General features: G+C 42.5%; 1 protein-coding gene and 1 long non-coding RNA gene across 3 annotated transcripts in view; one reads left to right on the top strand and one right to left on the bottom strand.

The window, feature by feature from the left end:
* Positions 1–24,698, bottom strand: part of LOC115253526 (chaoptin-like) — a 256,460-nt gene that overhangs the window by 105,390 nt on the left and 126,372 nt on the right. The gene's annotated exons all lie outside the window — the stretch shown is intronic.
* On the top strand, positions 11–5,757 carry LOC134285036 (uncharacterized). Its single transcript, XR_009996102.1, has 3 exons — positions 11–1,023; positions 1,081–1,145; positions 1,211–5,757. It is a non-coding gene; the product is annotated as an uncharacterized LOC134285036 (long non-coding RNA).

Below are 24,698 nucleotides of genomic sequence, written 5' to 3'. Positions count from 1 at the left end.
GATACTGAAATTTTGAATTTACTAAAATTTGTCTTTTTTTTGATATACTGTGCATTTTACCCATCATAAAAAGTATCTGAACCTAGAGCCAATTTTAAACAATTTCCATAAAAAGATAGGAAATTTTATGAGGAAAATCTGCAAGACAGCATGGCATTTTTTCTATCCGTTTTAGAGTTATTCACGATTTACTATTTGGTAAAATTTTGATTTTTAGGTATTTTTAAATAAAAATCACAAAAGAACTGCCCAAAAACACATACAAAGTAAAAAATCACTTATACTCAACAAGTTTTTGTCTTCATTGTGTTTGGGAATTATAGTGGCATCATTTATTGAATTTTTGTTTCCGTTGACAAATCCATTTTCTTTGATATAGAAAGGTACCTACTAGCGAGAAATTTTATCATTAGGTACCATTTTAAGATGCCTCAGTAGGCCATGGCATTTTTAACGGTTATGTACTAACAATGATTTATATGAGCATAATACACAATCAGACGCACGGCACATTTTCTATCTCGCATAGAAAATAACATTCTGCCTTGAGGTCCAAACAGTAAATGTCTTCTACCACTTAGTGTCAGTTTACCACAAACAGTCTCCTTTACGTCCAACAATATGACACCTAAAGCATTGGATTGTATAACACGGTTTTTCAAACCCATATCAAAAAGTCACAATATGTTATGATGTCCGCACATTGTTGAAAGATAATGCTGAAAGGAATAGTAGAAATGTGAGTCCACATTCTGTCAAACAGTTACTGTTTGGATTTCAACATCAAACTAACACGTTCACACTTCATTATGTTTTACTCCTAGGCAACAGTATGGTAAACAGTTCCACACATTAGTTTGTGTGTGCGACATTATACTGAAAAATGCAGCAAGCTGTTCGTTTTGTTTTTCACAAAGTGAAAAAAAAACAGCAAAATTTGCCTTGAACGATCCGCATCCACAGTGAAAATCGGTTCTTTAGAATTCACCAGGAAATCCAGCAACTCGAAAGGGTATTCCTCCTGTAAGTAATGAAAATTCTTGTTTATTTACTAAAATAACCCCTTCAAAACTCCCACAGTGGATTAGAAACAGCTTGCAACGAGGTCTGCAACCGGTATCGGAAATGCATTTTGAGAGAAATTGGTAAGTTTTTCCCTCGCATTAACTTAACATTTTCCAAACATTTACGAATTTTCTTTCCCTCTTAGGACCTATTTACAAACCGGACGTGGTGATCATTTCAAAGTACCACAGCTACATCACCTTAGTATACCTCAACCAGCATCTAATTACCCTAAAAAAAGCCCTTTCGGTGCTGCTGCTCCTAATTCACACAGTGCAACACGGATGCATAAGAAGCTGATCCAAATCGGCTCGACCCGGTCAACGATGTTTTTTGAGGTGACTAACTGGTACAAATCCGTACGAAGCAAGGAATTGGAGGATTATCCGTAGTGATGGTCACGTCGAGCTGGTATTTTATGAAAAGATTGAAAAGAAGGATGTTTAAGAACCACCGGACCGGAAGCTCGAGAAGGAAACCCGCTTAAACTATTTCAATTTATTCGTATCGATGTTTTACATGCTTTTGCTGGCACCTACTAGGGGTAAGATGAGTAAAATGAGCATATTTTGATTTAGGAATTCTTTTTTATGTAGTTTGAATAAAAACACTTCAATCATTTGAATATTGTGCTAGTTTTATTCTAAAATTTTAACTGCATCACAACTGTATATTATATTACCTTTGAACCATATTGTACAATAAAGCAACAGTTACATATGCATTGCCAATTTTCTTTCCGATTTTACAGTTTAACTGTTCTAGAACAGTGAGCTGAACAGTGAACTGAGCAAAAAATGGATAGTATATTGACCTTTTGACAAACTGTAAACGAAAAATTTTGTTCGAGAAAATTGGTGTTTTTTCATTGTAACATAACTTAACCGCCTATTCCCCATACTGTTATTTGCCCGAGAACCATCTATCAAACTGTTGAATTCATTCATGGTACTGTTGGTTTATTGTTGCTTTAGATGTTATACTATACTGTTGGGGTACTGTAATGAATAATTTCGAACAGTATGGCAAAGAGTACTAGTATGGTTCATGGTTATGCGGGATATCATTTAAAAGGTGATACATTCCGCAGAACATGCCGTTTTGGTTTTCAATGATGTTGTTCAAATCGTTCAAAGGCATGAATAAAACGTTCTAGTAGTCCCTATCATTTGGATCAACATATAGGAAGATAAAAATGACGTCACTTGTTTACGTCCAAAACTTTTGTTTACCAATAATAGCCTACCTTGTCTTATTGTATGCCGTGTATGTGTTATGGTAATCAAATTGTTCTAACCTTGGATAACAACCCTGGCCAAGTTCGCAGGGGTTGACGGTATTAAAGTGAAGGAGTTTCATTTTGATTATTGTAATGTAGTGTTCTTTAGTGAAACATATCACCTTTTTAACACTTTAATGCGCCTCCAACGATTCATCACGAACCGGCTGCTGCAGATGGAGTATGGCTGATCATATGCATCAGACATGCTCGATAAACACGGAGGAACCGCCAGGGCTCAGTAGAGTCTATTCCCAAGCAATAGTTCCAAATCAGTTGGATTTGAAAAGGTTTTGATGATCGTTACAAATCCTAATAAAAGTTTTATAGGATTTGTGACTGGTTTTGGAACCTTTTACAGCCAGCTGACTTCAAAATGTTGTTTGGGCTCTATTTCCCACGTTTCTCGGTTGATTTTGATTAGTAATTTATTGATGTCATAGTCGCTTTTTCGAATTTCTACAATGTTATACTTTATTATATTTTATTTAAATAAAGCAATTAAAATCAACCGAAAAATTAATAGTGGGAAGGAGATTTGCAGCACTTAATTGTGCTGATAGATTCGAAGCTAACGTGCGAACACTTGACGTGACAGTTTGGACTGGACAAAAAACTGACTGCTTTTTATTAATTGAACAACGTTACTTTTGTATGACTAGGTTGACATTTCTAGGCCACGTATGAGAAAATGACATAGTTTATCTTGATAGGACCGATAGGACAGAACGAATTTGAATATTTTTCATAGTATTTGTAGGGGGATGAATACATAATAGTTGACAAGCAATTTTTGTTTATCTCTTAGATGATGTTATGACACCAACAGAAAAAATATCAGAAGTTCAGTTACATGTTTCTGTTGGTTTTGGACCGATGACATTTTAAGGACACAAGAGATGAACACAGAGAAGTAAAAATCAAGAAAACAATTTGACACAGAATCGACTATATTTTAACATACGGGTTCGACTGATTAGATGAATCTGTCTGGAAGTATCTAGAAGACAATTGACGCTAAGATTGGAAAAAAAGCTTGCAGTTGGGACTAGACTACAATAATGGCCGATAGGAAACATTGCGCTAGACAGCATTATTATTCATTTTTTTTAATGTTTACCCGTAGGCTTTTCGCCGGTTGACAGTACAGTATTTATCTGTGTACGAAGATACGGATAAGTTGGTGTACAGATGCCAGGGTTCTCACGGGCAGTGCTTCAAGCGAGGCTTACATAACAACTGACAATAAAGAAACCTATTTTCCTTGACTTTCTACGCAGTGGACATCTGACCGAACATACGTGTTTTCGTTAATCTCCTAGGCATTATTAAGACATGAGGTATGTGCATGACGGAACAACTAGCAGGACACAGTTCTAGACGTATCTTTTCAATAACGACATTCAACATATTTCCAATAAAACTACACTTCAATAAAGCAAAGACTAAAGCTGCTATGATAGAACAGTTCAGAATGACTTAATTGACTGTTACCTTGGAGATCTACTTCGAATAACTGACAAATTGACAAGAACCTAACTAATTACATGGATCATACTAAAAAAACAATTGACAAAAAGAAAAAAGGGGAAACTTTTAGTAAAACTATTTTTGTTCAACGCAGGCCAAACAGTGTCGACTTGGGCCACACACGCCTACGTACTTCTGTGTGTTGAAACAAAAATAGAGGCTCCTAGAAGCAAATGTAGGGAAAGGGTGCGGTGTAGAACATAAGCACAGTGTTGAAAATGCTTTGACATCCATGTGCACAACAGAACATGTGCTCGATGAACAAATTGAGATTTGAAATTATGAAAAGAAATCCACGTACTCCGGTGAGACTCGAACTCACGACTCCCAATTCGCTAGACGGGCGCTTCTATTCCTTCAAGCTACGGAGTCACTCGACTATCTCCGTCGCCAGCAGGCCTAGAACTGAACTCGATTCCACAATCGCACATGGTTATCTTCTTTTCACAATCCAAACCCCCTTCGGATGGGATTAGATGAACATCTAACACATTGTCTGTTGTGCACATGTATGTCAAAGCGGGAGAGGAAGTTATTTTTAATTGTCGAGAGCTTCGGGCACTGCCTCCCAATCACTTATTGGTATGGCAATTAGTGTGCAGTCGGACTCTCGACGGGTCGGTCCTCGGCCGACCGAATACGGTAAGGGTGACCGTAGCACCTTACAAATGTCAATTTCTTGATTTTGCTTTGGCTGACCAAGCCATGTGGGAAATTACACTGTTGAAAATGCTTTGACATCCATGTGCACAACAGAACATGTGCTCGATGAACAAATTGAGATTTGAAATTATGAAAAGAAATCCACGTACTCCGGTGAGACTCGAACTCACGACTCCCAATTCGCTAGACGGGCGCTTCTATTCCTTCAAGCTACGGAGTCACTCGACTATCTCCGTCGCCAGCAGGCCTAGAACTGAACTCGATTCCACAATCGCACATGGTTATCTTCTTTTCACAATCCAAACCCCCTTCGGATGGGATTAGATGAACATCTAACACATTGTCTGTTGTGCACATGTATGTCAAAGCGGGAGAGGAAGTTATTTTTAATTGTCGAGAGCTTCGGGCACTGCCTCCCAATCACTTATTGGTATGGCAATTAGTGTGCAGTCGGACTCTCGACGGGTCGGTCCTCGGCCGACCGAATACGGTAAGGGTGACCGTAGCACCTTACAAATGTCAATTTCTTGATTTTGCTTTGGCTGACCAAGCCATGTGGGAAATTACACTGTTGAAAATGCTTTGACATCCATGTGCACAACAGAACATGTGCTCGATGAACAAATTGAGATTTGAAATTATGAAAAGAAATCCACGTACTCCGGTGAGACTCGAACTCACGACTCCCAATTCGCTAGACGGGCGCTTCTATTCCTTCAAGCTACGGAGTCACTCGACTATCTCCGTCGCCAGCAGGCCTAGAACTGAACTCGATTCCACAATCGCACATGGTTATCTTCTTTTCACAATCCAAACCCCCTTCGGATGGGATTAGATGAACATCTAACACATTGTCTGTTGTGCACATGTATGTCAAAGCGGGAGAGGAAGTTATTTTTAATTGTCGAGAGCTTCGGGCACTGCCTCCCAATCACTTATTGGTATGGCAATTAGTGTGCAGTCGGACTCTCGACGGGTCGGTCCTCGGCCGACCGAATACGGTAAGGGTGACCGTAGCACCTTACAAATGTCAATTTCTTGATTTTGCTTTGGCTGACCAAGCCATGTGGGAAATTACACTGTTGAAAATGCTTTGACATCCATGTGCACAACAGAACATGTGCTCGATGAACAAATTGAGATTTGAAATTATGAAAAGAAATCCACGTACTCCGGTGAGACTCGAACTCACGACTCCCAATTCGCTAGACGGGCGCTTCTATTCATGGATGTCAAAGCATTTTCAACAGTGTAATTTCCCACATGGCTTGGTCAGCCAAAGCAAAATCAAGAAATTGACATTTGTAAGGTGCTACGGTCACCCTTACCGTATTCGGTCGGCCGAGGACCGACCCGTCGAGAGTCCGACTGCACACTAATTGCCATACCAATAAGTGATTGGGAGGCAGTGCCCGAAGCTCTCGACAATTAAAAATAACTTCCTCTCCCGCTTTGACATACATGTGCACAACAGACAATGTGTTAGATGTTCATCTAATCCCATCCGAAGGGGGTTTGGATTGTGAAAAGAAGATAACCATGTGCGATTGTGGAATCGAGTTCAGTTCTACACGCTAAGGTCAGTTTACCTTTTTTCCAAAAAGTGCACAATCGCAAATATGCGTAAATGATACTCAAATATAGGTAAAATAGACTCAAATATGGGTAATGTGTATCTAATTGTAACCCAAATATGGGTAAATATTACCCATAAATGCGAATGTGCACTTTTGCAAAATATGAGTTTTATTTACCCATATTTGCGTAAAGTTTACGCAAATTTGAGTAAAATTTACCCATATTTTAGAAAAATAGGTAAACTGACCTTAGCGTGTAGGCCTGCTGGCGACGGAGATAGTCGAGTGACTCCGTAGCTTGAAGGAATAGAAGCGCCCGTCTAGCGAATTGGGAGTCGTGAGTTCGAGTCTCACCGGAGTACGTGGATTTCTTTTCATAATTTCAAATCTCAATTTGTTCATCGAGCACATGTTCTGTTGTGCACATGGATGTCAAAGCATTTTCAACAGTGTAATTTCCCACATGGCTTGGTCAGCCAAAGCAAAATCAAGAAATTGACATAAGCACAGTGTTGCTACCGCCGTAATCACTTTGAAAAAAAAAACCTTGGATAACATTACGTTAACTCACTGGTTCATCTTATCCCATCCGTTTCAATTTGCCTCGGTGTACACGAAAAGAAATTTAATCTATCTATCTATATATATATATATATATATAAATGCAGTGGCATACGTGGGACCGCGCATAACTTGCGAACGGATGATCCGATTTGGGTCGTCTAAGTTTTGTTCTGTTAGTTTTCACCCAAGGAAGCTTTATGAGGAAAAAAACATGGGAAAATTGAAAGTTTTTGAAAATTGGGTTTTCTTACATTTTGAACGGGAACATTGGCTTGACTAGGGACTTGAAACGTCAAAAAACGCAGTAGGCAAGACAAAGTTTGCCGGGTACAGCTAGTTATTTAATATATAAGGATTGATTGATATTTTTCATTAGTTACACCGTAATTGATTTCATAACATCAATTAATTATGTTTATTTGGAAACATATTGAAAGATATAACATTTTCTTATACCTTGTATAAGTTTTGTGTTATGGTGAAAAAGTATAAGTTTTAACTAATACATTATATGAGATCGTGCTTTGAAAATTTACTCCAATACAAACAAACGTTTTCGCCGTAAATTCAATGGAGGAAGCCATTGTTATCATCGCTTTGCTTCGGCATGGACTGGAAAGTATGCTTTCCCCTGTTTCTTTTAAAACCTTGTTTAAAACTCAAGGAAAACTCATCGAATGGCAGAGCTAATTGCGCAAAAAGGAAGCGCTTAAAGATCACGGTAGGTATTATACATAAATTTTCTTTATTTCTATACGCTAACACAACTTTTCTGTTCAACAGGAAAATGATCCCAAGAAAGTTCCCTACCATCGCAATCGAGATCGCAATACTCGTTCCGGCGCTTTCGAGTTCCTTGGTTTGGGAAATAAAGGTCCACTGGCATCTAGAGAAAGATCGTCATCGTAGTTGCGTTCTCGAGAGCAGCCCAGCCTTGAGCTGATCGTGAATGTATGGCGGAGGGCTGAAAGGGATCACCAACTGCGTCGCTCTGGGATCCGGTGGAAGTGCGGCTGCTGTGGAAGCAAGCGCAGTGGAATGCTACGGGGGAAGATTCCTTCAGCACGGAGCAGCTTTGGGAGGGTCGTAGAATCGGTTCATGTTCGTTTGTTAAGTTAACGTTGTAATGGCGATTTAAATTATAGAATAAAGTTTTTTCGACTGTTCCAAAATCCTTTTTTCGTTTTTTTTCACCATGAATTGAAATTGTTAAGGCTCAAGCATTCGTCATCATTTTTCGGAAATAGAAAAGCAGTTTTTTCGTTGTAAATCAAAACAATGACCACGAAAATGTATTCACTGTATTACATTCCTCATGTGGAATGCAGTGAATCCATTTTCGTTGCAAAACTGTTTGATTTGGACGGAAAAACTGCTTTCAAATGTTTGATGATGACGATGATTTCAATGACGAATGCTTCAACGTTAATAATCAAAATATACGGCAATAAAATTCATTAGGTTCGACGCATACGTACTATAACACTTCTAATACAAGTTATTAAAAATACTAAATAACACTCATAAGCTAAAGTTATAGATTTTGTTAGTTGTATGTTATGCTTCATATTACACTTCCAGATGAGATTTATGAGGAAAACGAAATGGCAAAAAAGTATAACATTTTCTTATACATTCAATATGGTTTTTTTTTTCGTGTATCTTATTTTCAGTGTTGGTAAGATAGTTCATGTCAGTAAATGTAAAAAAGACATGCTCTGCTTTTTAGAATGTCTTGAATTGAAACTTAGCATCTAAAAATTGGCATTCTTACGTAAGATGTTCGTAATCGCGATTTGAATTTGGTAAGGATCAACGTATTCGCCTTTATTCACTTTGCCACTGTTTCCTGGGCTGTTTCACGGGTCCAGGACTCAAACGTCTTCGTGTAGAAAAATAATTGAGAATATCGACAGGAAAGTACGATAAACGCGAAAATATGGCTCAACATTTTGTAAAGAATATCTTTTAAAAATCAATAGGCAGTACGAAGCTTGTCAAGAGAGCTAGCTTTTCAAGAAATTTTTGCTAGTTAATTTCTATATGAAGAGATTGAATAACAAAAAAAAAACATTAATGATGTCACCATAACTCCATAACACAATCAAGACAAAAACTTGTTGAGCAAACGTGATTTTTTTTTACTTTGTATGTGTTTTTGGGAAGTTCTTATGTGACATTTTTAGAAAAAACCCTAAAAATTCAAATTTTACCAAATAATTAATTGTGAATAGTGGAGCGGACCTGGTGTGATGGTTAGAACACTTGACTATCACGCCGAGATCCTGGGATCGAATCTCACTCCCGACAAACTCACAAAATGTGAGTTCTTCCTTCGGAAGGGAAGTAAAGCGTGGGTCCCGAGATGAACTAGCCTAGGGCTAAAAATCTCGTTAAAACAGATAAAAAAAATTTGAATAACTTTTAAACGGATAGAAAAAATGCCATGCTGTCTTCGGCAAAGATTTTCCTCATAAAATTTCCTATCTTTTTATGGAAATTGTTTTAAATTGGCATTAGATTCAGATTCTTTTTATGATGGGTAAAATGTACAGTACAGTACATATATCAAAAAATGAAATTTTTTAGTAAATTCAAAAATTCAGTATGAAAAAGTTACCTGCAAAACATGTCGTTAATTTTTTTCCGCTGTAAAAAATATAAAAATAGGGGGTATTGCCAATTTTTGTACGGTAAAAAATAATTGTATGAAATTTATTACGAAAAATAGCCATTTTTCAAAAATCTCGCCGGGGCTACCTCTAAACGTCATTTCTGAAAGTTGCCGTCATACAAAAGTTTGTTTATAACACCCTTACTGCCGTAATTATGCAAAGTGACGTAAGCGCCATTCAAAATTTCGATATTTTTGGTGTATCTATATCTATATATATAAAAATGAGTTTGAGGTTCCTTTGAGGCAACAAAACTCAAGAACGGGTGGACCGATCAGCATGACTCTTGCACGGTTCGATTCATATTCGTGGTGGCTGTGTTTATATGTACAAAAAATTACAAAAATCACAAAAAAAGTATAAAAATGTAAAAATAGTAATTTTTCATGGGCCGGAAAGAAATTTGGCATGATTGGATTGAAATCAATCTAGAGTGCGTTGCTGCGATGTCCTCAACAGCTGTCAAACCACCACAGCTGGCAAGACAAAGTTTGCCGGGACAGCTAGTACATATATAAAAATGAGTTTGAAGTCCCTTTGAGGCAACAAAACTCACAAACGGTTGAACCGATTAAGATGGCTCTTGCATGGTTCGATTCATTTTCATGGTGGCTATGTTTAAATGTCCAAAAAGTTACGAAAAACAACTAGAAAAGTTAGAAAATTAATAAAATACTGATTTTTGTGAGCTGGGAAGGAAATCAACACGATTGAAATGAAACCAATCTAGAGTGCGGTGACGTTATGACTTCAACAGTTGTCAAACCTCCACAGCTTGGCAAGACAAAGTTTGCCGGGACAGCTAGTTATATATGGCCGGGATTCTGCTAAACCGAACCAAAGACCATTTTTTGAAAAATTGAGTTTTCTTTACCATTGGATGAAGAAATTGATGATCCTCCATCCATGTAAAAATGCAGTAATTCTGACAGCTTTTCGTGGAGTAAATTCATAATTTCTGTTTGGCAGAACATACAAAAAATAAAATTGCATCCAACCAGAGTGAACTGTAAACCATTCCATAGAATCAGCGAAATGTTTTAGTGTTGGTCCAGCTGAAGAACATTTCAAGTTATGCTCATCGCCGTCAAATTTCTGACTTCCAACCGACTCATAGTAACAATCTGTAGGAGAATTGAACACGTTATTAGAAGTACGGATGTTGGAGGATACAACTATGTTTCGATGGTGCTGATCGTCATTTTTCCAAATCACATTCAGCCAGACCGAACCAAATCCACAGCATTTTAGAATCTATTTATTCTCAACAATACAAAAATCAACTGGTCTTAAATACCTGCGTTATGTCGACACACCTCATACTGATAATTTAACACAGAAGCCGTCATTGAACAACAAGGCAAATAAGAATAATAAAGCTTGAAAAAAATCAAATACTTGGTTCGCTTTGGCTGATCGAAAAATGGCGTTTTCACGAAAACCATGCTAGAGAAGAATGTGTAGAACTTGATTCAGACTTAACGACTGACCATCAGCTAAGTCAAATGACCTAGAGGTAACGTGCTTGGTTATCACTTAAAGGACCCAAGTTCAAATCACTTTAATATTTTCGATTTTTTATTGTTCTAGTTCACTTTGGCAGATCATTTCCATGGTTTTCTTCGACCAGTATAAATTTGAAGTACACAAATTGCTCCATTTTCACATCTCAGGATCTCAGGACATGCAAGGACATCATTTTACATAATCACTCTTGCTCTGTGCCTGCACATGCACCGCCTATAAAAAACATAGGTGGGAAGGGCTGAGCTGGGAGGGCTTCCGGGGCTTCCGCCGTTCATATTTCAAACTGTTTTGAAACCTCCATGCTACCATAATATACGCGTCCTCTCTGATTCATGTAAAGAATTGTGAGTGAAATCGATTTGAATTTCATAGACGATGAAAATTCGAGTTTTTTTTACAATCCGAATGGTTTTCTATGAAACTAAGAAACACAGCCAGCCACACTGAACTATAAACCATATTCCAATGTTTTTGTTCAGCCAAAGTGAACTGAGTGCGAAGTACTGAAAAATTAAATGTAATTATATCAATGATTTCAAATAATTTACATGTATTCTTCGTCTCTGATGATTCATAAAGGCTTGTAAGTTAACATGTTTGTGGAAAAGTTTCAAATAATCTTAGCTGTTGTTAATTTGTGAGTGGTTGAACTTTAAGCTTAATTATCTCGGAATAAAGTTTTTGGCGCTTAGTTCGGTTTAGCAGAACCCCGGCCATATAATATCTGGTGTAAAAATAACACTGTTGTATGCCTGCTGTATTAGAATGCAAGATCTGGTCGTAATCTATCATCTATGAAAAGAAACTTAGAGAATAAGCAAGAGTTTTATGCAGAATATCCAAAAAATGGGCCAAAACTATCAATGTCGCTTACGTCACTTTGCAGAATTACGGCAGCTTAGCTATCATTTGCCGGGTAAGCCCTCAAGCTTTTTGACCATGTGCAATTTTGGGACAACCCACTGAGGATGCCTGCTAGTCCCAAGCAGCTATCTCATTGGTTATGTGTGTTAGTGAAGCTGATCTAACGATACTAGGGTAGCAACTATGGGCGATCAATAAAAAAAAGATCAATCTCAAGCGCAATGCAACCAAGGTCGTTATAATTCAATTTTTAAATATCATACCTATGTGTTTGTACTGGCGCGGGTTAGAAGACCTTGGCGCGGGGTCGGAAGTGCTTTCACATAACCTATGGAGTTCTACAAGGTACCATCTTGGGTCCGATGTTATGAAGTGTCATGTACGACACGGTGTTGAGGTTGCAGTTCCTGGTGGGCGTGGCCGTCGCCGGCTTCGCTGAAGATATTCGCTGGAATTTTACGGTGAATCTATCATAGAAGTGGAACTGACTGCTGTGACTCGATTGCGGATGTGGAAGAGCGGGCGAGCTCCAAGCAACTGGAATTGGTTCACCAAAAAATTGTGGAGGTGGTTCTTAACAACCGTAAGCCTAAACAGCAAGTGGTGATTAGTATAGCCGACTGTATAATCACTTTGAAGCGCTCTGTCAAACACTTGGGATGATGATCGACGGTGAGGTTACCTTCGGTAACCACGTTGATTATGCCTGCAAGAGAGCCTCCAGTCCAGTCCAGTAGTCCGGGGTATCCAGTTAGCCTAGTGGTTAAGGCTATGGATCGCCAATCCGGAGACGGCGGGTTCGATTCCTGTTCCGGTCGGGAAAAAATTCTCGACTCCCTGAGCATAGTGTATCATTGTACTTGCCTCGCAATATACAAATTCATGCAATGGCTGGCAAAGAAAGCCCTTCAATTAATAACTGTGGAAGTGCTCAAAGAACACTAAGTTGAAGCGAGGCAGGCCAAGTCCCAGTGGGGACGTAGAGCCATTGAGAAGAAAAAGAGAAGATATCCAGTTTTTCAATAACTGTTTGGTTTAAATCCGTAGGGGACGGCTACTTCTTGTTATAGCAATAAAAAACGACGATTTTGTTTGTTTTGCTCAAGTCTGCATAGTGGGCCTGGCCATTTTTGAGTCGGTTTCCACGGTAGGGCGATGGAAGTGCGAGTGAAAAATCCGGGTTCAGAATCGCGCTACAATATTCGTTGGTCAGTCGGTTTTCTCGGTAGAGCCATGCAAGCGCGAGTGTGGAATGCGGAATCAGATTAGCTTGAGAATTTTCGAATGGCAGACAATTTTCAGGTAAGAGTGATGGGGGTGCGAGTGAAAAATCCGGGATCAGAATCGCGCTACAATATTCGTTGGTCAGTCGGTTTTCTCGGTAGGGCGATGGAAGTGCGAGTGAAAAATCCGGGATCAGAATCGCGCTACAATATTCGTTGGTCAGTCGGTTTTCTCGGTAGGGCGATGGAAGTGCGAGTGAAAAATCCGGGTTCAGAATCGCGCTACAATATTCGTTGGTCAGTCGGTTTTCTCGGTAGGGCGATGGAAGTACGAGTGAAAAATCCGGGATCAGAATCGCGCTACAATATTCGTTGATCAGTCGATTTTCTCGGTAGGGCGATGGAAGTGCGAGTGAAAAATCCGGGTTCAGAATCGCGCTACAATATTCGTTGGTCAGTCGGTTTTCTCGGTAGAGCCATGCAAACGCGAGTGTGGAATGCGGAATCAGATTAGCTTGAGAATTTTCGAATGGCAGACAATTTTCAGGTAAGAGTGATGGGGGTGCGAGTGAAAAATCCGGGATCAGAATCGCGCTACAATATTCGTTGGTCAGTCGGTTTTCTCGATAGGGCAATGGAAGTGCGAGTGAAAAATCCGGGATCAGAATCGCGCTACAATAATCGTTGGTCAGTCGGTTTTCTCGGTAGGGCGATGGAAGTGCGAGTGAAAAATCCGGGATCAGAATCGCGCTACAATATTCGTTGGTCAGTCGGTTTTCTCGGTAGGGCGATGGAAGTGCGAGTGAAAAATCCGGGATCAGAATCGCGCTACAATATTCGTTGGTCAGTCGGTTTTCTCGGTAGGGCGATGGAAGTGCGAGTGAAAAATCCGGGATCAGAATCGCGCTACAATATTCGTTGGTCAGTCGGTTTTCTCGATAGGGCGATGGAAGTGCGAGTGAAAAATCCGGGTTCAGAATCGCGCTACAATATTCGTTGGTCAGTCGGTTTTCTCGGTAGGGCGATGGAAGTACGAGTGAAAAATCCGGGATCAGAATCGCGCTACAATATTCGTTGATCAGTCGATTTTCTCGGTAGGGCGATGGAAGTGCGAGTGAAAAATCCGGGTTCAGAATCGCGCTACAATATTCGTTGGTCAGTCGGTTTTCTCGGTAGAGCCATGCAAACGCGAGTGTGGAATGCGGAATCAGATTAGCTTGAGAATTTTCGAATGGCAGACAATTTTCAGGTAAGAGTGATGGGGGTGCGAGTGAAAAATCCGGGATCAGAATCGCGCTACAATATTCGTTGGTCAGTCGGTTTTCTCGATAGGGCAATGGAAGTGCGAGTGAAAAATCCGGGATCAGAATCGCGCTACAATAATCGTTGGTCAGTCGGTTTTCTCGGTAGGGCGATGGAAGTGCGAGTGAAAAATCCGGGATCAGAATCGCGCTACAATATTCGTTGGTCAGTCGGTTTTCTCGGTAGGGCGATGGAAGTGCGAGTGAAAAATCCGGGATCAGAATCGCGCTACAATATTCGTTGGTCAGTCGGTTTTCTCGATAGGGCGATGGAAGTGCGAGTGAAAAATCCGGGATCAGAATCGCGCTACAATATTCGTTGGTCAGTCGGTTTTCTCGGTAGGGCGATGGAAGTGCGAGTGAAAAATCCGGGTTCAGAATCGCGCTACAATATTCGTTGGTCAGTCGGTTTTCTCGGTAGAGCCATGCAAACGCGAGTGTGGAATGCGGAATCAGATTAGCTTGAGAATTTTCGAATGGCAGACAATTTTCAGGTAAGAGTGATGGGGGTGCGAGTGAAAAATCCGGGATCAGAATCGCGCTACAATATTCGTTGGTCAGTCGGTTTTCTCGATAGGGCAATGGAAGTGCGAGTGAAAAATCCGGGATCAGAATCGCGCTACAATAATCGTAGATCAGTCGGTTTCCACGGTAGGGCGATAGAAACGCGAGCACGAAATCCGGGATCAGTGGTCATCGTGATCAAATAAATCATAATCGTGATGAAGACCGCGACGTGTATTTCCATATAACTAGTGGATCATATCACCTAACAGAGGTGGCTCCTAGATCCACACCTTACCCTACCCTACTAACCACCATTCCTTCCCGAGACAACTGTGGGGATGCTGTGGATTCCACGGTTTCTAGTAGCAACGGTTGTCGAACTAACATTCCTTCCCTTTCCTGATGACCGTAAGGACGTGGCCAGCGCCGTTATTGACTTTAAATAGCTGAACTCTCGAATTGTGCACATTGAGAATGGTTAGCTAGTCCCAAGCTTTCACATTCATTGGCTCTCTGTGCAACTTCGATTGTTCTGGTCAATCACGGAGTAGCAACTACGATGTGTACGGTTATCTTTGCTTTGCTTTGCTTTGCTTTGCTTTGCATAGTGGGCCTGGCCATTTTAATATTTGTAATATATCGTCACTGCTATATTGCAAATATTAATACTGACAAGAAAATATCAGAAGAAATTTTGGTATTTCCAGGATGCTTTTCTATACTAGCTGTGCAAGCACTAGAATAGAATAGAATAGAATAGGATAGAGAACAATAGTTATTAGAAAAAAAAAAAGAGAATCGACGAAAAGAAATCGATCATGTTAGTTAGATCCTAATGATTTTTTTTGCCGATTTTCCATTCCCGCTGTTAAGAAGTGTTTTGCCCTTCCTAACTCCACCAATGCACAGCACATAGACAGATATTGTAGTACGGGAAAATTGGAGACAAAATAATGTACGCTTTTGGCGTCAACTGAAATGGGAGAGTCGCGCCACTACTGTTTTTCAAGGGTTTGCGGAACGCAAGGGGTGCCCTGTAGGGTGGTCCTTTCTTGCATATTATTCCTAATTCCGCTTGGAATTTCCTTGTATCCACTTCTCGAAGTTCGTTTGAAGCATCATGGAGTCAAAATTAGTGTTGGAAGCCATAACGATTTGCGTCACCCTATAGCTCGGTGTTGCATGTTGGATGGGCCAATGTACTGTCCTCATCATTGGCTCACGCTCGCTGCAGGAAGATCCATCATGTCCCCTGAACCATGGAGCAAAACAAACCCACGCTCTGTATATGTACTCACTGTCGCCAGCGTTCCCGACGAATGTTCAAACATCTAGATGCTTATAGAAACTTACACCCAGGACGAAACCGGTGTGGGTGGGAAACTGCCTGGCGAAGGAGGAATATACAAATGCCGCAGGATCAAATTTGTCACGACGACGACGACATCGACGTCCGTTGGCGGGTGGAGATGACGGAAGGAATATACAACGGGGAATCAATTTTGGGATGCCGCCACCGCCAACTCAATTGCTCATTTGGTGATGGTAGTCTTTGCTGTATTTGCTATGCGTTTGTTGGGGTAAATCATGGGTTTTGGATTGCTCCCGATTGTATGATTTCGATGCCAAATGAATGCTATCATTTTCAACTATTGATGAAAGGCATAAGTACAATTCTGCAATTAATATAAGTAATTTAATTCACATTCATACGAATGTGGGATAAATGTAAAAGCTTGTTTGTAATACATAGAAGGTTACACATAAATTTGTTTCAGGACATATTACTAAGAGATTTAATGCAAATTATTGTTTTTAGCTCCAGATCAAACTTCTCCCATTTCACGTGACCCAGATCTCAAACCGCCAGTTGTAGACCCGACTGCAGTCAATCAATGATGGCTATCAATCGGATCGGAACTCTTTGCTAGAGCACCACAGCCGCCGACACGCTGTTTTGCTTGCGTGAGTACCAGCCACGCTTCGCGATCGTTGTCAGTCGTCGACGTCGTCGTCGTCGTAACGGTCACTGGCCAAGAAGAATGGTGATCGCTAATTTCGAAATTTTATTCCATTCTATTGCATTCTTTCATAGTTGCAGAGGAGGGTTTTGTGTGTCTGACCTGCCGCTGCCTTCTTTTTTCGATGATTTATGCCGATTTTAACCTCCGTGGGGCGATCGAATTAGCATAAATCATTGGCGGCGCCACCCTTGCGTTGCGCCGTTAGGGTAGGGTTTCCGATGTTGCTGTACGCAGGGCTCCACACAATGAAATAATTTCAATAGTATTCTTTCTTTGTTGGTCACTATGGGAATTGCCTTAGAATGATTATTAGAAATATCACCATCCTAAAGTATTGTATGACATCGCCTTGCAATGATGTCAGATCGATTGCCCATCGTTTTTTTTTCTTCGTTCAGGCTGCATGATCCTCTAGCCTGTCTAGTTTTCTGGATCTCATCCACGCCTAGACAACTTTCATCGAGTGGGCAGTAGTCAACTCCACTTCTTTGATCGACTCACCGTAGACTTCCAGCCAGTGCTTGAAATCGAGTGAATATGAAGGATACGATCAGTCATCAGCGCCAACCATCACTACGAACGAACACGCACAGGGACCAAAGAGAAACCGAACCAACCGCAACCACTATTCCTCATCGGTCGGTTGGCTGGTGAAGCATATCTCGCGCTTAGTATCATACGGGCGTAACTGCAATGATCGATTTCTCTTCATCGATTTTCTCTTTGGTTAATAACTTGGCCGGCAAATCCTTTTTCGTAATTTTTGTTGTTTTAGAAGCTAGACATAGTCGTCCTTTACCGAAACGCACCGGGATATCATCCGAATATTGATCGTATTTCCCGGAATAATCCGAAGAGAAAATCGATGAAGAGAAATCGATCATTGTAGATACGCCTGTATGACACTAAACGCGAGATATTGACTGGTAACGATTATTGCTCACTTGCTGCGGTGAGGCTGAAGATGCGTAAATGATTCAGTGGATTTATTGTTTGCTCAAAACTTGTAAAAACAAACAATTTGTCCATAAGAGAATGATGGACATGACTATTATAATCGATTTAATTCGGGTTTATGTCATTTGCACTGTAATAACGAGATAAAAATCAAGCATATTCATTGCCGTATACACCGGCGAAGAGAGAGATTCAGAGAGCCGCACGGCGCTGAATCGTCGTTCCTCACTCTCACTCGTAATTTTTATTGCTCCCGCTCCCACTTGCTTCAGAAGCATGTTAGCCAATGAAGGCATATTGCTACCGCTTTGGGTTGAAAAGCGCCGGTCAAAGAAGAGCAAATTTTGATTCGTCTGAGGTAAAACGCTTCAATTTTCAAGCGCTGCTTCCAGCGTAATGTCGTCAGCAAAGCCGACGATCGCCACCCCCCACCGGGAACTCTAACCTCAACACCTCGACGCACATGACATTCCATAACATCGAACCCTAGATGGAACCTTGCGGGACTCCTGAGGTTATGGGAAAACACTTCCGACCCACCTTTGTGTCGTAAAGTAGTACTCGATTCTGGAAGTAACTTCCGAGAATCTTGTATCTCCAGATGCAGGAGCGCATCGGCAATAGCTGGCCAACTGGCGCTATTGAACGCGTTGCTTACATCCAGAGTCACTACTGCACAGTAGCGAATTCACCTTCTCTTACGCTGGAGTGCTATCTCGGTGGTTTCTGTAACCGACAGGATAATTTCTACGGTCGACCTCCCATTCCGGAAGACGAACTGGTAGTGCCTCAACACTCTATTGTGAATGATCTTTTCAAGCACCTTCCCCGCCGTGCCGATCAAGCATATTGGTCTATATACCGACGGGTCTCCGGGTGGTTCCCCGCCTTTGGCTATAGAACCAGGCTCTGCTTCTTCTAAACCTCTTGGAAAACTCCCTCGTCCAGACATTTCTGCCTAGCAGACCTGAACATCTCGAGAGCCTCTGCAATAGCTAGATGGAACACCGTCCGGACCTGGGGCCATACCTACGCTAAGGGACTTTGCTATCTCCGCAAGTTTCACATCAATGATCTTCTTCTCATCGCCAGCCCCGGTCCCCGGCTGTCCTGCGAAAGGGGGTCAAGGCCTTGGGTCATGACGCCGAAAAGCCCCCCGATGATTCCCTCCAATATCTCTGGAAATTGCTCTATAGGAGCCATTACAGCTCTCGTCTTGGCATTCACGATCTTGCAGGAATCACCCGACTGCATGGATTCGTGTTGGCCTTCTTACAGAGACCCTCAAAGCAGGCCGTTTTGCTTGTCCTTATCTCGGTCTTCAGCGCGAACGTCACTCGCCGTTCGTTTCGCTCTAGGATAAGGATGCGTCACGTAGTCGATTTGAGACCATTTTGCTGTCGAACGGAAGGCAGTCGCTGATTGGTCGAAAATGATATCCGTTTGCTGCGATCAGATCGCGTTGTTGTTGGTTTGGCCGTGTTGCATGTTTGCAGGTTTAGAATGTGATACCAATATTTAAAATCGTTGTATTTTTCTATTCAAGCTCAATAATAGAAATACACTAGAACTCCAATGGCGCTGTAGTCACTTTTCTCATTTAATTATTTTAATAACTTTAATTGCGATAACTTACTATTTTTAAGAGGCCATCTTGTAGAGGACCTTTTGTTTTGGTAAACAAACTTAACTTGACACTTGTAGTACCGCTGCTGACGCTGTAAGGGCGTGGCAAACTAGATGTTAGTCACATGAATAGTCGCGACATTGGACTTCTGTGGCTAGTTATTCTACTAGCTCAATCGACTCAAATATGTCAGCATTCAATTCTAAATCATCCTAAAGTGACTCGCATGTCTGAACATTTATAGAATTCATTGATTTGGTACAGAATCAATTGATTTTTTTTACATATTTTACTATAAATGAAAGAACTTTTCATTTGAAAGCAATTTTACTTGCAAGTTATGCTATTCCAATTGTAAATAGTGATTTACGACGCAAAATATGCATCCAAATTTCAATCGTTAAATTTAAATTATGTGAATGATTTGGATTAAAGTAAAGTGGCAGCACTAGATTTTCATCTTCGACAAAATCTAACTAAAAAATAACAAGGCAGGCGAATTTCTGTTGTCACATCCTATCCTAGGTTTCGCTCATTCTCAGTTCGTGCTCGCTGCATCCGGCGCCTAGCCAGTAGGCAGGCATGGCGCCGGTACGCAATCGCTTGAGCCCACCAGTAGGCCGGTGGTATCTAATTTCTAGGGTGGACTTGCCTAAGCATGATCTCGTCGCACGCACGCAAGAGCACCACTACCAGCTCGTCACCGCTTAAACCAAGTAGGTTTCCCTCTCTAAATACCCCTTCGTCGAAGCATGATGTCTTCCACCTTCGAGGGCTTGGCCTAACCGCCTCTTCCTCTACCCGCTGCCTGCTGTTGGTGTAGTCGATACTGTAGCGAACCGCCAGGTGGTCAATGTGAGTCTACTCGCCAGTTCGAACTATTTTTAGGCTATAACTACAAAAAGTTACGTCAATAATGGACTCCGCACCATTCCGACTAACGGTACTCTTGGTACCGACATAAGCCAGGTCGACATCTGGCATGGCCAGTGTCTCTAGCAGTATCTGACCCCGCTGTTTCGTAAATCGGCTTTCCCTTACCACGGTTCAGGCATTGAAGTCACCTGCTGTTACAACCGGCCTTCGCCCAGTCTGCACGGTCGTCATACAGTCCAGCATCTGCGTGAACTGCTCGATTGGCCACCGCGGAAGCGCATAGTAGCTACAGAAGAAGACCCTGTTTACTTTGGCGACCACGAAGCCCTCATAGGTAGTAGACACCAACTTCTGGACGGGGTATTGAACCGTCGTCCATATCACCGCCTTTTTTCTGGACCCATCCGCGACCCAATTGCCGTTGCCGGCGGGTACTCGGTATGGATGCGCTATGCTGGCGATATCCACCCTCCACTCAGAAACCGCCTGACAAAGCAGTAGCTGAGCTGCGTCGCATTGGTTCAGATTCAGCTGCGTTACCTGCCCTGTGATTTGTTCACTACGGCTCCTTGAAGGCCTTCTTGAGGGCAGCTCGGACCACCCTTTGGGTGCCTGTTATTCACGGATTTCCCGGAACAAATTAAATACATGGGTGGACTCGTGCAGCCGTGTGCTTTATGGCCTTCGGCGCCGCATAGCTTGCGCAGCTCCTGTCAGGGCCTTTGCAGCCCCATGACTTGTGTCCTGGTTCCGGATACCTGAAGCAAACCTCCGGTGTCTCATGAAGGGTTAGTTGGCATACTGATCAGCCCACATTTTACTTCTTTACTTTGACGGACTTAATTGCGTTCTCCACATGTAGCTGTACCAAGCCTACCTATGTCTCTGCTGGCCCCTTCCGTAGCCGAACGGTTGCGTTGCCCACCTGCACCTCGTACTGTTGCTGCAGTGCCATAACGAGCTCTTCCGCTTCAGTGATCTCGTCTAGGTTCTTCACCTTCAGAGCCACTTCTGCTGTGAGCCCTCACATCGACCCCTTCGCCAAGGACCTGTTCCGCCATACTTTTGTAGGCGGCGCCCTTTCGCTCCCTGTCGCGCTTCAGCTCTAGGATCATTTCACCCGTACGAGTACGTCTAATACTGCGCACGTCGGCTCCCAGATTCACAAGCTTTTGGACGCTTCACATCGCTTTCAAGACGTCCGAGTACTTAGACTGTTAGACGAGCGCGTCGCTTTTCTCGCGCTAGGCGCCTACTCTTTTACGCCTTGTTGGTTGGGCGTCCCTAACCTCCTCAACAAGCGTTTTTTCTTTTTCCTCTTCCGCTCAACTTTCGTCCAAGGGTCCCCTTGGTTTGCAACCATGGTTGCTGAGGGCCTAACAACGGCTGCAACCCCTTGTTTCCTTCCATTCGGGACGGGCCAGTCTTTTCACCCTTGCCAGCTTTCCGGGACGCCTGGCAGAGGTTCGGCTTACTGCTGACTTAAGGAATTACTGTCGACCTTCGGAGTTAATATCCTCCTGGTCTTGTGGGCACCGCCAGACCTGACGGCTGCCTCACCCAAGCAGTCGCATCCACCCATGCATCCACCACACCTTTTGGACTACCTGCGGAAGCGAAGGCCTTCGTCTGGGTCGACTTCGTAACCTTTACTTTCGTCGGTTCACGTGATCCTGCTTCCTGCTCCTGATTCCTCACTTATTCTTACCGGAGACCTAGCGTAGGTTGGCTCTTGCGAAAGGGTTAACTTTACCACTACTTCCACTAGATTTTTGATTAGATTTGTCAAAACTCATAATAGATCCTACGAGTAGCACGGAAAAATAGGTTCACCACGCCAGAACCCTGCATTAACGCGGTAACGGAGGAAATACTGTGGAGGAAGGGGGGAGGAGGGTTCAGGTACCCCATAGGCTCTATTATCGATCGATCATCTTTTCAAACCCCTCGATCACCCATTCCTTGGCACGAGTGGCTTGACACCTTGAATGGGGGTTAATAGTCCTATTCTTAGCCGGCGGCTACGGGGCTGACTCGCTAGCCAGAGGGGGGTGGAGTTGGGGTTTCGTCAGGCCCCAAGACTGCTGCCCCAAACCAATCCCTAAGGGAACATTATTGGTTCTAGTCTGGCAGGAAAGAGAGGTTTTGCTTCTGCATACCTGAACCGCGCGTCTGTTCTCCAAGAGGAGTGGCTCCAACAGCGTCTGTTCCCCATGTTAGGGGCGGCTGTGTTCGAGGTCTGAGTGCCACTGAAGGGCTTTATACTCAACTCTGTGCTAAACCATCGCCCTCTGGAGAGTAGGGGGTTGGTGTCCGGTCCTGCGATCTAACCGTAAAATAAAAATTGCAACGGAATTCCAGCAATGATACAGAGCTTCAAATTGGAAACTCACTAGTTCGGCAACGTAGGGCCCCGGGCCCCCACATTTTAGGACCCCCCACAAAAACCGTTTATGCTTGTTAAACATCAACTTTTTTTTTTTTTTTTTGACGTTTCCACTTCTTGGTGGAGAGCTCGGACCTAGTTGATCCATCTCGCTCTTTGGTGTTTTAAACATCAACTTTACTTTTCATTTTGCTGTACTTAGCGTTAGCGTTAGCGTAGTTACGGAATACTTCGTAGATTGGATACTAACAACATCCATGAACCTTTTGCTAATCTTGCTCGGATAGATTTTCGGAACAAGGCCGGGGAGTTAACTTTGCTCCAATCCTATGCAAGAATACCAAAAGCACAAATGTCATTATTCCCGGCCACGCCCATCTTTACCGTAACTTGGGATAGGGGAAGGAAATGTTGATGTAGCACTTATTTAAGAGGCCTCCAACTCAGTGACACTCCCATAAGTACTACGGAGTGGGTGGTTGAAAGATGTATTATGTGGTCAAGGATTCGCCTGAAAAGCTCATGTATTGTTCAAAAACAAAGAAAAACTTTTTTGTTCATCGCATTTGTACCTTCGAGGGGCCTCCACTTTTGCTCCGGCCCCAGGCCCCCACAATCCCTAATCCGGGCCTGGGTACGAACGTTTAGAGGTAATCATACTATCAACCAGAGCTGACAACACACGCAAGCTGGGAACAACTTTCATCTTGATGGGCGATATGCAGAGATGCAGAGATGCAGAGAGCAGTAAAAGCAGCCATCAACGACCCAACAGAGCACCATCGAGTACATGGAAAGAAGTCGATAGAAAGAATCGTTCGACGAGGAGTGCAGATCAATTATGGAGGAGAAGACGCAGCCGGGGTGGTAATGCTTTGGCATGGAGCCTGGCATAACGTGGTTCGAAACAAACAGAAGCGGAAACAGTGGACCCTCCCTTTTCGGGAGAAAGAAGCACAGTGCAGGATATAGAACTACTGTGCCGTTCTCAAGAAACTCTGAAGTGCAGCAGCGGATGAAACCAAGGATGGAACTGATCTAATCCACACGCTGAGGGAAGTTTACTGCACTAAAACTGCTCAAAACCAACATAAAACTGGTAAGGATGGTATCGCAGCTGAACTCATCAAGATTGACTCCGAAACAGGGGCCTACATCGTCGAAACCAAAACATGACGCTGAAAGCCAGCGCCCATCAGCATCGGACGGACGCCGACGACGGGAACATTCAAAACAACATGCATGCGCTTCGCTTCATCCGCTTTTCTTGTCGCTTTCTTCGACGCAATGACGGGTGGCGGCTCATTTTCACACCGACTGGGCTTCAATTGAAATTTTCAAATTGTCTAAAATATATGTTTGCTTAATTTTTTGAATGAGTAATAGACTATTTCAGTAAAATATGCATAGCATACATTAACATTACACAGATTTGACGGTTGTTACACTCATTAATTGAGTTATAACAGAGAAATTCATTCGATGTCGAACGAGCGTGCGTGAGCTTGTGAGTGCGAAACAAAGTGGCATCTGCGACGACGCAGCAGCGTCGGTTCATCGGTGACGATGACAGTCGGGCTGAGCGACGACGACGGCGCCTTGCTTCCATTGACGATTGAAACCATTGTTTACAAACTTCGCCTGAAAATTTCAATTGAAATTGAAAATGTAGGGCCCTGCTCCGAAAAGCTGGCCAAAAGCCTGTCCCGGATGACAGTCATTTAGGATTTAGGAAACTGAGCAGCTACGTACCTGAGGAGTGGTTGGAAGCGATAATATACCTAATTCATGAGAAAGCCGACCATTCGGAATGTATGAACTTCAAAGCGATCACCATTCCGTCGCCTGTCGTCTAAAACGAATAAGCTCGTACCAAGGTATCAAGCCGGCTTCATTGACGGCCGGTCGACATCGGACCAAAACTGCACCGTACGGCAAATCCTCCAGAAATGCCGTGAATACCTGTGCATCGACTTCAAGGCTGCATACGATAGTATCAACCGCGCAGGGCTCAAGGAGGAGAATGGCTTTCCTGGGAAGTTGACCATACTGA

This window comes from Aedes albopictus, chromosome 1 (assembly GCF_035046485.1).
Source record: "Aedes albopictus strain Foshan chromosome 1, AalbF5, whole genome shotgun sequence".
Lineage (NCBI taxonomy): Eukaryota > Metazoa > Arthropoda > Insecta > Diptera > Culicidae > Aedes > Aedes albopictus.
This window is presented reverse-complemented; position numbering and strand designations above follow the sequence as displayed.